This window comes from Onychostoma macrolepis, chromosome 21, assembly GCF_012432095.1.
Source record: "Onychostoma macrolepis isolate SWU-2019 chromosome 21, ASM1243209v1, whole genome shotgun sequence".
NCBI classification, from domain to species: Eukaryota; Metazoa; Chordata; class Actinopteri; order Cypriniformes; family Cyprinidae; genus Onychostoma; species Onychostoma macrolepis.
Window position 1 is genome coordinate 8,737,720 of NC_081175.1, and position 13,766 is coordinate 8,751,485.

General features: G+C 38.3%; 1 long non-coding RNA gene across 3 annotated transcripts in view; it reads right to left on the bottom strand.

Moving 5' to 3' along the window:
* The window catches only part of LOC131528276 (uncharacterized), a 43,973-nt gene that overhangs the window by 1,730 nt on the left and 28,477 nt on the right, over positions 1–13,766 (bottom strand). The window contains exons 1-2 of one of the 3 annotated variants that reach the window (XR_009267839.1): positions 2,598–4,053; positions 482–566 (exon numbers count right to left, since the gene is read on the bottom strand). This is a non-coding gene — a long non-coding RNA (uncharacterized LOC131528276). Of the gene's footprint in view, positions 1–481; positions 567–2,003; positions 2,566–2,597; positions 4,054–13,766 lie in introns of those variants that run through there. The other 2 variants (XR_009267837.1, XR_009267838.1) reach the window with 2 other exon arrangements.

The window sequence follows — 13,766 nt, forward strand, 5'->3', positions numbered from 1 at the left end:
TACTGATATGCTGATTTGCTGCTCAAGAAACATTTCTGATTATTATCAATGTCTTATCAATTATCAAAAGTTAAAGCAAGCATTTCTGTTTCAAATAAAGGCTGTACTGTTATAAAACTTTATTCATCAAAGAATCCTGAAAAAATGAAGCAGCACAGCTGTTTTCAACACTGATAATAATCAGAAATGTTTCTTCATAAGCAAATCAGAATATTAGAATGATTTCTGAAGGATCATGTTACACTGAAGACTGGAGTAATGATGCTGAAAATTCAGCTTTACCATCACAGGAATAAATTACTTCCCTAAATATATTCAAATATAAAACAGTTATTTTAAATTGTAGTAAATTGTATTCATTTCATTAATTAAGCTGTGGTTACCATAAAATAATTTAAAAACATAAAAAAAAAAATAAAAATAAAAAATCATACCAACCCAAACTTATGAAACAGTTGTGTATGTTCGAGATTTTACTTACTAGTCCTGCGATTTATAGCATCTTGGACATGTTGTCTGACAGCAGTGATGGGCTGTCAGGGGCAGAAGGGCCTTCTCTGCTGGCCCTATAAAAAATAAAATTGTGTGAAAAATGTTTTTTATTGATTATTTAGGTATCATTTTCATTTGTGTAATGTCCACAAATTGCCTATGATTAGTTTAGTTGAGGTTGAACTGGAATATCCTCTACCTGGTCTCATGGCATTTATGTACCTGGGTGCACTTTTTAGCGTGACATGAAATACGTAAGTACATATCACTGCAGTTTCCAAAATAAATGAACACTTTCACACAAATTTACAGAGTTGCGATTAATAAAGCGTAATTTTCGCACAATTACTTGAAGAATATCATGCTATGATTTCAAAACAATATTAATATGCTGGGAGATTTGAAAACTGATGCTTCTGAACGTTAGCGTCGCACACATCCAGCTTCATATCTATGGGTTTTCATATACAAGTTTGTTCGGTAACTCCAATCCCGTGTAACTACGGTTCAACAAAGCAGTTAAAATCTGCATAAAAGGAAGTTCAAATGGCACAGTTGCATAAGCTAATACGTTTTTAAATCAGTTTTGCATTTGTTAACACTATCGGGTAGGTTTAGGGCTGGATTTGGTGTAGGGCATATTTCCAACACGATATAGCATTAACCTTTAGCGGCAGTCCCCGGATATTTGAATTCTGAACCGCCTCAATACCTATCTGAAGCAACCTAATAAAAAAACAGCAATACGTACCAATATCTACGTAATAAAAACATGCCAGGGTTCACATACCTGTGTTTTAGCGCCACTCAGTGGACATTTCTATTTGAAACTGCGGCGAAACGTGCAGCAAGGTACGTAAAACGGTGTCGCACAAAGTGCGCAGAGGTACGTATTTTTATGAGAACAGGTTGAATATCCCACATACAGGGTTCCCACGCTTCTTGAAAGTACTTGAATTTCAGACATATGGATTCAAGGCCTAGTACTTGAAAACAAACATAGGTCCTTGAAAGTGCTTGAATTAAATTTGAAATAAATTTAGTTTATGGCGCTATTTCAAAAATTGTCCTATATGTGCTGTCAAAGACAGAACGAAACGGCACAAATGATTGGGTTGGAGATGGGGTAGCGCAAAAAAAAAAAAAAACTTGTGTTGATGTGCAGCCTAGAGTTTTCTTAAGTCGCTCCCGCTGAGTTTCTGACCATTACCGCCCACTCCCGCAACGTGTGTGTCCCGCTCCCGCAAACATTCTATATTGTTTATAATTTTCGCACTATTAATATGCGGGGTATTGAAATCACATTTGAATGAGCGCTCACAGTTCACTTTCACGTTCGATTTCGCGATCACGCACACTCTGTGTAAAGTGAGCACATCTTTACAGTGCGTGAATAATTATTAGGCACGTTGATATTCTGATCATATTTTTTTCCAAGCACATTTTACCAATTCCAAACCACATCGATCTTAATAACTACTATTAATTTTATATTTAATCATATATGTGACCTTCTTGTTTTTTTTATCTGTTCCACCCTTCATCAGCACTCACACTCTGGACATGGATGATGTTAGAATTTATTTGATGCCTGCACACAGAGCAGGAGGAGACAAATGTTAGAGTTCAGTCACATTATAGTTCCAACAACAGCAGTTCTCCATAGCTCTACTGCACTTAATATAACAGTAAACAGTATGATGTTATAAACAAAACAGACAAAAATAATACAGGAATCTGAAATAAGTACAATGAAACAGACAATTTTTCGAAACAATTCAAAGTCTTTTCCTTCTGTCTTTTTCTTATTAAACTTATTGCTTTGTGATCGTATAAGATATTTTAAATCAAGCCAGAATAACATGAATAGAAAAACTAAATATAAAGTAATGGATAATATGAGGTACATAAATTACACAGCTTACATCATCCATTTTATGGGAACTCTGTATGTACAAGAAGTTAATGAAAATATAAAATTTCTTAGTAAAACCATGAATTAAGTGCTTTACAAAACACAGTTAGCATAAAACATTTACTTAATGCAGAAAATGCACAACTGAATAAACAGAGTAAATCCATAAACATTATAAAGAAATAAATACCTGCACACAGAGCATTAGGAGACAAATGGAAGAGTTCAGTCACGTTATAGTTCCACCTATTCAGAATATGTTTCACTTCATTAGCACATGGCAAAATGGCGCACGCGAGTTCACAAGAGCGCCCCAAAATTGCCCCATTGACATATTATGGTGAGGGACGGCCCATGAAACAGCAAACGTTTTTCCTACTATGGTAATTTACATAGGAATTTTGCATTAAACATAACTCTGCATCACAATATCATAGAGACATGGGGGTGGGCTCATTTTACTCAGCCAACCAATCAGACTCTCAGGATCATTATGAAGCTATCAAGCCACGCCCTAGCAACCATTTATAGCACCCTAGCAACTGATCCCATAGACTGCCATGTTAAAAGCCCAGATGGATATCTTCAGATCACAGTGTCATAGAGACATGGGGGTGGGCTCATTTGACTCAGAGCAGCAAACAGCCAATAATGAATCACCATAGACACTTCCTAGCTACTCCCTAGCAACCAATATCGAGTACCCTAGCAACCCAAACGCAAACAGGCATATCTTCAAATCTGAATGTCATACAGACATGGGGGTGGGCTCGTTTGACTCGGGGCAGCAAACAGCCAATCATGAATCACCATAGACACTTCCTAGCCACTCCCTAGCAACTAATGTAGAGTACCCTAGCAACCCAAACCGAAACAGGCATATCTTTAAATCTGAATATCATAGAGACATGGGGGTTTGACTCGGGGCAGGAAACAGCCAATCATGAATCACCATAGACACGTCCTAGCCACTCCCTAGCAACCAATGTCGAGCACCCTAGCAACCCAAACCCAAACAGGCATATCTTCAAATCTAAATGTCATAGAGACATGGGGGTTGGTTTATATTATTCATACTGGCAAACAGCCTTTGGAGTATTATCATTGGCAGCTGCCAAGCCACTTCCTAACAACCAAACAGAGTACCCTAGCAACCATTTATCAAGTCCTATATCTTTGCATCAGAATGTCGTATAGACTTGGGAGTTGGTGTTTTTGACTCATGCTAACAAATAGGACTTCCAAACATGCTACACATGCTATCAGTGAATAGCTACATGCTAATAGTGATTAGCTAAGTGCTAATTCAAACTAAGAACTCTATAAAACTCCATAGTAACGATCTGTGACAACTAGTAACTACCTAGTAACACCCTAGCAACCACCCTAGGTACCCTAGCAACCACCCAAGTACCATAGCAACACCCTAGCAACCACCCCATTTACCTTAGCAACCACCTTGAGTACCCTAGCAATGGCCCTAGCAACCATCCTGGATACCCTAGCAACCACCCTGAATACCCTAGCAACCGCATAGCAACACCCTAGCAACCACCCCAAGCACCCTGGCAACTGCATAGCAACACCTTAGCAACCACCCTGATTACCCTAGCAACTGCATAACAACACCCTAGCAACCACCCCGAGTGCCCTAGGAACCGCCTAGCAGTGCCATGGAAAACACTCATGCCGACCTAGCAACCGAGTGCTGAGTTTTGCCACGGCCAAAGGCAAGGCATCACTATTGTTATCTTGCATACTTATTATTCTGCTTCTTCTTATTCTTCTTCTGGACAAAAATTTCAATTCGCTACTCCTCCTGCACCGTTTGTCACAGACCCATGAAAGAGGTGTCAAATCGACCGGCTCATTGAGGAGATGTGGGCTATATCTTTTTTAAGCGATCGGACCTAAGATGTTCACACAGCGGACGAAAAAGCGGGCAAAAAATCCCATTGACTTACAATGGTGGAATGTTCGTGAATTTGAATCTCAACTGTCACTTTCTCACACACACACACACGCAGGCCCTTAGAGCCCCTTCTCTCTCTCTCTCTCTGTCACTCACACACACTCATTTGACTCCTCTTTTAAGTAACCAATAAGTAATGACCTATGACCTTCATAGCCACACCCTAGCAACCACTTACAGCACCCTAGCAACCACCCCATAGACCTCCATTGAAAACAGATCAAAAGGGATATCTTTGGATAAAAGTGTCATATAAACATGCAGGTTTTGCTCTTTTGACTCGTGATCGCAAACAGGACTTCCCTCATGCATGCTACACATGCTAGCAGTGAATAGCTACATGCTAATAGTGATTAGCTAAGTGTTAAATCAGACTAAGAATATACGAATAACTCTATAAATCTATATAGTAATGATGTGTGACAACTACCAACCACTTAGCAATACGCTTAGTAACCTCCCAGTTATAGAGGTGTGCTATATGTTTTATAAGTAATTGAGTGTACGATGTTCATCTGATGGATGAAAAAATTTGGGCGAAAAAGTCCCATAGATTTAACATTGGCACAAAATTAGTGAGATTATATCTTTGGATCAGGAGGTCACAGAGACTTGGGGGAGGGTTCTTTTGACTCGGCCTATCAAGCAGTCAATAAGTACTGACATGACAACTTCATAGCTATGCCCTAGCAACCACTTACAGCACCCTAGCAACCGTAAAAGGACATTAACAAACAATTTTCCAGCACCAAAACATTGTAGAAACATGCCTTTGGGCTCTGTTGATTCAGACTGTCAAATAGTCTTTAAATATCATCCCATAAACTGTATAGTCACACCATAGCAACCATTTAGAGTACCTTAGCAACTGAACAAACACATGAATAAGCAATTTCTCAGCACCAGAAAGTGGTATAGATATGGGGGTGGCTTCTTTTGTTTGGGTTGAAAAACCAGTCTGTAAGTATCACCATGTCGACTGTGCAGCTACACCCTAGCAACCATATAGAGAACCCTAGCAACCGTATAGCAACATAAAGAAACCATATCTCAGCTCCACAACATCATACAGACATGGGAGTTGGCTCTCTACTATCGCGCAGAACACGGTAGTATCTGCCCAGCGCCGAGTTTTGCCACTGCAAGCACCACTCACATTTTCTTCAGGAAATGTACATTCTAGTTATTATTATTATTCTTAGACTAAATTTCTGAATGCATCTCCTCCTAGAGCTTTCAAGCTAGAATCACCAAACTCAGCCCAGCTGTTCAGACTGATCTCACTTAGTGTGCTATATCTTTTCTAACTGATTGGACTTATAGTTTTCATAAAACTGAAGATTAAAAATTATAAAATCCCATTGACTTACCATTACGGAATGTTCAAATGAGCCAAGACAATTCAAACTCCAACTGTCAAAATACAACTTTTAAACTCCCAGAATCATTTGAGACTCAATCAAGCTTCCCTTCTATGTACTATTTCTAATCCATTCAAACTCATCTAGCTAATATTTCTAATCTTTCCATCTATCCTAGCAACATACTAACCATGCTAGCGACATGCTAGTAGCATGCTAATCATGCTAGCAACATGCTAGTAACATGCTAGTCATGTTAGAAACATCCTAGCGACATGCTAGTCACTTGCTAGTCATGCTAGCAAGATGCTAGTCACGCTAGCAAGATGCTAGTCACTTGCTAATCATGCTAGCAACATGCTAATCATGTTAGAAACACCCTAGCGACATGCTAGTCACTTGCTAGTCATGCTAGTCACTTGCTAGTCATGCTAGCAAGATGCTAGTAGCATGCTAATCATGTTAGAAACATGCTAGCGACATGCTAGTCGCTTGATAGTCATGTTAGCAACATGCTAGTAGCATGCTAATCATGTTAGAAACATGTTAGCGACATGCTAGTCACTTGCTAGTCATGCTAGCAAGATGCTAGTCACTTGCTAATCATGTTAGCAACATGCTAGTAACATGCTAATCATGTTAGAAACATGCTGGCGACATTCTAGTCACTTGCCAGTCATGCTGCAAGATGCTAGTAACTTGTTAATCATGCTAGCAACATGCTGGCGACATGCTAGTCACTTGCTAGTCATGCTAGCAACATGTTAGTAGCATGCTAATCATGTTAGAAACATGCTAGCGACATGCTAGTCACTTGCTAATCATGCTAGCAACATGCTAGTAACATGCTAATAATGTTAGAAACATGCTAGCGACATGCTAGTCACCTGCTAGTCATGCTAGCAAGATGCTAGTAACATGCTAATCATGTTAGAAACATGCTAGCGAAATGCTAGTCACTTGCTAGTCATGCTAGCAACATGTTAGTAGCATGCTAATCATGTTAGAAACATGCTAGCGACATGCTAGTCACTTGCTAGTCATGCTAGCAAGATGCTAGTCACTTGCTAATCATGCTAGCAACATGCTAGTAACATGCTAATCATGTTAGAAACATGCTAGCGACATGCTAGTCACTTGTTAGTCATGCTAGCAAGATGCTAGTAACTTGCTAATCATGCTAGCAAAATGCTAGTAACATGCTAATCATTTTAGAAACATGCTAGTCACTTGTTAGTCATGTTAGCAAGATGCTAGTCACTTGCTAATCATGCTAGCAACATGCTAATCATGTTAGAAACATGCTGGTGACATGCTAGTCACTTGCTAATCATGCTAGCAACATGCTAATCATGCTAGAAACATGCTAGCAACATGCTAGTCACTTGCTAATCATGCTATCAACCTTTTTCTGGTTTTTACCTTTTAAAAACCAGTAAATGAATACTTAACTAGCCTATTTCAAACTGAAAACCTTTAAACTTCAAGCTTTCACAACTGCTTTAAACATTCAGGCTAGGCTTTCTCAAGCAACCTAAAGTTTGTCTCGACGAACTTTTTAATCTAGTTATTATTATTCTTCTTAGACTAAATTTCTGAATGCATCTCCTCCTAGAGCTTTCAAGCTAGAATCACCAAACTCAGCCCAGCTGTTCAGACTGATCTCACTTAGTGTGCTATATCTTTTCTAACTGATTGGACTTATAGTTTTCATAAAACTGAAGATTAAAAATCATAAAATCCCATTGATTTACCATTACGGAATGTTCAAATGAGCCAAGACAATTCAAACTCCAACTGTCAAAATACAACTTTTAAACTCCCAGAATCTTTGAGACTCAATCAAGCTTCCCTTCTATGTACTATTTCTAATCCATTCAAACTCATCTATCTAATATTTCTAATCTTTCTATCTATCCTAACAACATACTAACCATGCTAGAAACATGCTAGCGACATGCTAGTAGCATGCTAATCATATTAGAAACATCCTAGCGACATGCTAGTCACTTCCTAGTCAAGACAGCAACATGCTAGTAGCATGCTAATCATGTTAGAAACATGCTAGCGACATGCTAGTCACTTGCTAATCATGCTAGCAACATGCTAATAGCATGCTAATCATGTTAGAAACATGCTAGCAAGATGCTAGTCACTTGCTAATCATGCTAGCAACATGCTAATCGTGTTAGAAACATGCTAGCGACATGCTAGTCACTTGCTAGCAACATACTAGTAGCATGCTAATCATGTTAGAAAAATGCTAGCAAAACATGCTAGTCACTTGCTAGTCATGCTAGCAAGATGCTAGTCACTTGCTAATCATGCTAGCAACATGCTGGTAACATGCTAATAATGTTAGAAACATCTTTGGCGACATGCTAGTCACTTGTTAGTCATCTTAACAAGATGCTAGTCACTTGCCAATCATGCTAGCAACATGCTAGTAGCATGCTAATCATGTTAGAAACATGCTAGCAAGATGCTAGTCACTTGCTAATCATGCTAGCAACATGCTAGTAACATGCTAATCGTGTTAGAAACATGCTAGCGACATGCTAGTCACTTGCAGCAACATACTAGTAGCATGCTAATCATGTTAGAAAAATGCTTGGCAAAACATGCTAGTCACTTGCTAGTCATGCTAGCAAGATGCTGATCACTTGCTAATCATGCTGGCAACATGCTGGTAACATGCTAATAATGTTAGAAACATCTTTGGCGACATGCTAGTCACTTGTTAGTCATCTTAACAAGATGCTAGATCACTTGCCAATCATGCTGGCAACATGCTAGTAACATCTAATCATGTTAGAAACATGCTAGCAAGATGCTAGTCACTTCTTAATCATGCTAGCAACATGCTAGTAACATGCTAATCGTGTTAGAAACATGCTAGCGACATGCTAGTCACTTGCTAGCAACATACTAGTAGCATGCTAATCATGTTAGAAAAATGCTAGCAACATGCTAGTCACTTGCTAGTCATGCTAGCAAGATGCTAGTCACTTGCTAATCATGCTAGCAAGATGCTAGTAACATGCTAATAATGTTAGAAACATGCTAGCGACATGCTAGTCAATTGTTAGTCATGCTAACAAGATGCTAGTCACTTGCCAATCATGCTAGCAACATGCTAGTAACATGCTAATCGTGTTATAAACATGCTAGCGACATGCTAGTCACTTGCTAGTCATGCTAGCAAGATGCTAGTCAATTGCTAATCATGCTAGCAACATGCTAGCAAGATGCTAGTCACTTGCTAATCATACTAGCAACATGCTAGTAACATGCTAATCATGTTAGAAACATGCTAGCGACATGCTAGTCACTTGTTAGTCATGCTAGCGATATGCTAGTCAGTTGTTAGTCATCTTGGCAAGATGTTAGTCACTTGCTAATCATGCTAGCAACATGCTAACATGCTAATCATGTTAGAAACATGCTGACGACATGCTAGTCACTTGTTAGTCATGCTAGCGATATGCTAGTCACTTGTTAGTCATGCTAGCAAGATGCTAGTCACTTGCTAATCATGCTAGCATCATGCTAGTAACATGCTAATCATGTTAGAAACATGCTGACGACATGCTAGTCACTTGCTAATCATGCTAGTAACATGCTAATCATGCTATCAACCTTTTTCTGGTTTTTACCTTTTAAAAACCAGTAAATGAATACTTAACTAGCCTATTTCAAACTGAAAACCTTTAAACTTCAAGCTTTCACAACTGCTTTAAACATTCAGGCTAGGCTTTCTCAAGCCAACCTAAAGTTTGTCTCGACAAACTTTTTAATCTAGTTATTATTATTATTCTTAGACTAAATTTCTGAATGCATCTCCTCCTAGAGCTTTCAAGCTAGAATCACCAAACTCAGCCCAGCTGTTCAGACTGATCTCACTTAGTGTGCTATATCTTTTCTAACTGATTCGACTTATAGTTTTCATAAAACTGAAGATTAAAAATCAGAAAATCCCATTGATTTACCATTACGGAATGTTCAAATGAGCCAAGACAATTCAAACTCCAACTGTCAAAATACAAATTTTAAACTCCCAGAATCATTTGAGACTCAATCAAGATTCCCTTCTATGTACTATTTCTAATCCATTCAAACTCATCTATCTAATATTTCTAATCTTTCTATCTATCCTAGCAACATACTAACCATGCTAGAAACATGCTAGTCATGCTAGCAAGATGCTAGTCACTTGCAAATCATGCTAGCAACATGCTAGTAACATGCTAATCATATTAGAAACATGCTAGCGACATGCTAGTCACATGCTAGTCATGCTAGCAAGATGCTATTCACTTGCTAATCATGCTAGCAACATGCTATTAACATGCTAATCATGTTAGAAACATGCTAGCGACATGCTAGTCACTTGCTAGTCATGCTAGCAAGATGCTAGTAACTTGCTATTCATGCTAGCAACATGCTAGTAACATGCTAATCATGTTAGAAACATGCTAGCGAAATGCTAGTAACATGCTAATCAAGTTAGAAACATGCTAGCGACATGCTAGTCACTTGCTAATCATGCTAGCAAAATGCTAGTAACATGCTAATCATGTTAGAAACATGCTAGCGACATGCTAGTCACTTGCTAATCATGCTAGCAATATGCTAGCAACATACTAACCATGCTAGAAACATGCTAGCAACAGGCTAGTCACTTGCTAATCATGCTAATAACATGCTAATAATGCTATCAACCTTTTTCTGGTTTTTAACTTTTAAAAACTAGTAAATGAACACTTAACTAGCCTATTTCAAACTGAAAACCTTTAAACTTCAAGCTTTCACAACTGCTTTAAACATTCAGGCTAGGCTTTCTCAAGCCAACCTAAAGTTTGTCTCGACGAACTTTTTAATCTAGTTAGGTTGGCTTGAGAGAGCCAACCTACTGATCTGCTACTTAAGCTTATTATTAAGTTGGCTTGAGAAAGCCAACTTACTGATATTGTACTTAAACTTAAGTTGGCTTGAGAAAGCCAACTTACTGATATTGTACTTAAACTTCTTCTTATTAAGTTGGCTTGAGAAAGCCAACTTACTGATATTGTACTTAAACTTATTATTATTATTAGTGGTGCTTGCCAAAGGCAAGGCATCACTATTGTTCTCTTGCATACTTATTATTATTATTCTGCTTCTTCTTATTCTTCTTCTGGACAAAACTTCGGTTCGCTACTCCTCCTGCACCGTTTGTCACAGACCCATGAAAGAGGCGTCAAATCGACCGGCTCATTGAGGAGATGTGGGCTATATCTTTTCTAAGCGATCGGACCTACGATGTTCACACAGCGGACGAAAAAGCGGGCAAAAAAATCCCATTGACTTACATTGGCGGAGTGTTCGTGAATTTGAATCTCAACTGTCACTTTCTCACACACACACACACGCAGGCCCTTAGGAACCCCTTCTCTCTCTCTCTCTCTGTAACTCACACACACTCATTTGACTCATCTTTTAAGAAACCAATAAGTAATGACCTATGACCTTCATAGCCACACCCTAGCAACCACTTACAGCACCCTAGCAACCACCCCATAGACCTCCATTGAAAACAGATCAAAAAGGATATCTTTGGATAAAAGTGTCATATAAACATGCAGGTTTTGCTCTTTTGACTCGTGATTGCAAACAGGACTTTCCTCATGCCTGCTACACATACTAGCAGTGAATAGCTACATGCTAATAGTGATTAGCTAAGTGTTAAATCAGGCTAAGAACATACAAATAACTCTATAGAACTAGATAGTAATGATGTGTGACAACTACCAACCACTTAGCAACACGATAGTAACCGCCCAGTTATAGAGGTGTGCTATATCTTTTATAAGTAATTGAGTGTACGATGTTCATCTGGTGGATGAAAAAATTTGGACGAAAAAGTCCCATTGACTTAACATTGGCACAAAATTAGTGAGATTATATCTTTGGATCAGGAGGTCACAGAGACTTGGGGGAGGGCTCTTTTGACTCGGCCTATCAAGCGGCCAATAAGTACTGACATGATAACTTCGTAGCTATGCCCTAGCAACCTCTTAAAGCACCCTAGCAACCGTAAAAGAACATTAACAAACAATTTGTCAGCATCAAAACATCGTAGAAACATTGGGTTGGGCTCTGCTGATACAGACTGTCAAAATAGTCTTTAAATATCATCCGTAAACTATATAGCCACACCATAGCAACCATTTAGAGTACCTTAGTAACTGAACAAACACATGAATATGCAATTTCTCAGCACCAGAAAGTAGTATAGATATGGGGCTGGCCTCTTTTGTTTGGGCTGAAAAACCAGTCTGTAAGTATCACCATGGCGACTGTGCAGCGACACCCTAGCAACCACATACAGAACCCTAGCAACCGTATAGCAACATAAAGAAGCCATATCTCAGCTCCACAATATCATACAGACATGGGAGTTGGCTCTCTAGAATCATACTGAAGGCTATATTGACAGCCTAGTGCCGAGTTTTGCCACTGCAAGCACCACTCACATTTTCTTCAGGAAATGTACATTCTAGTTAAGTTGGCTTGAGAAAGCCAACTTACTGATATTGTACTTAAACTTATTATTATTATTATTCTTTTTCTGAGACTAAAATTTCTGACTGCTACTCCTCCTAGAGCTTTAACTCTACAAACTCCAAACTCAGCCCAAGTCTTGAGACTGATCTGACTTAGCGTGCTATATCTTTTCTAACTAATCCGACTTACGGTTTTCATAAAAATGAAGATTAAAAATCATAAAAAATCCCATAGACTTACATTGGCTCATCTGAACATTCCGTCAAACTCCAACTGTCAAAATTTAAATCTAAACACACTGAAGCCCATTAGACTCAATCAGACTTCCCTTCTATGTACTATTTCTAACCCATTCAAACTCATCTATCTCTCTATCTATCTATCTATCTATCAGACTTCCCTTCTATGTACTATTTCTAACCCAATCAAACTCATCTATCTCTCTATCTATCTATCTATCTATCTCTCTATCAGACTTCCTTCTATGTACTATTTCTAACCCATTCAAACTCATCTATCTCTCTATCTGAGATCTATCTCACACACACACACACACACACACACAGACACGCCGCACACACACAGACACACAGACACGCCTCACACACACAGACACACAGACACGCCGCACACACACACAGACACACAGACACGCCGCACACACACAAACAAACAAATAAACAAACATAGACCTTTCAATCATAAGACCTGTTTTTCCTGTTTACACCTGTGTCCTTTGGGGGCAATATGACCCCAAAATTGAAAGAGTAATTGTAAAACAATTATAAATTTTTAATCATACATATAATATATATTTTTTGTTTGTTTGTTTACTTCTTATCTATACATTAATGCTGTGTTTTGGGAGATATGAAGTACTTTTGTACCTGTTTACCACAAAAATCCTCAGCTACACCATTAGCTTGCATGTGAAATATTACATTTTTATGAATAAATCTCTTAAATGATGATCTAAATTTAATTTAAACTGTTTCTGGATATTGATCTAGGTGTTAGGTGTACAATACTGCCATCTGGTGGTTAGAGAAAACTTGTGGAAATCACAGATTTTGAAAGAATAGTGTAATGACCATATATATACAGCAGAGGCCCATAGAGAGCCATTCATTTTTCTGGAAGTGGTCAGTTACTCCTCTCACATCTTTTCTGATATATTTTTAATTATATATTGAAAAATTATAAAATACATTAAAAACAGTATTTTTCCCAAAGGTTAGAATTTGTTTTGTTTGTTTCATGTATTTTGAAGTGCTCGCTTTTGCAATAATGCCACAAAAACTTTTTTTTTTTACATAAATGTAAATAAAATCAAAACGAAGAAAAAAAACTAAACTAAAACAACAACTGCAATAAGCAGATATGAATGGCGGGTATGTGTGTAAGAGAGTGTGTGTGTGCGTGAGTGAGTATGCTCGCTCCACATTGCATTTGTGCTCTAGTATCAGGCTTTGATTTTGTT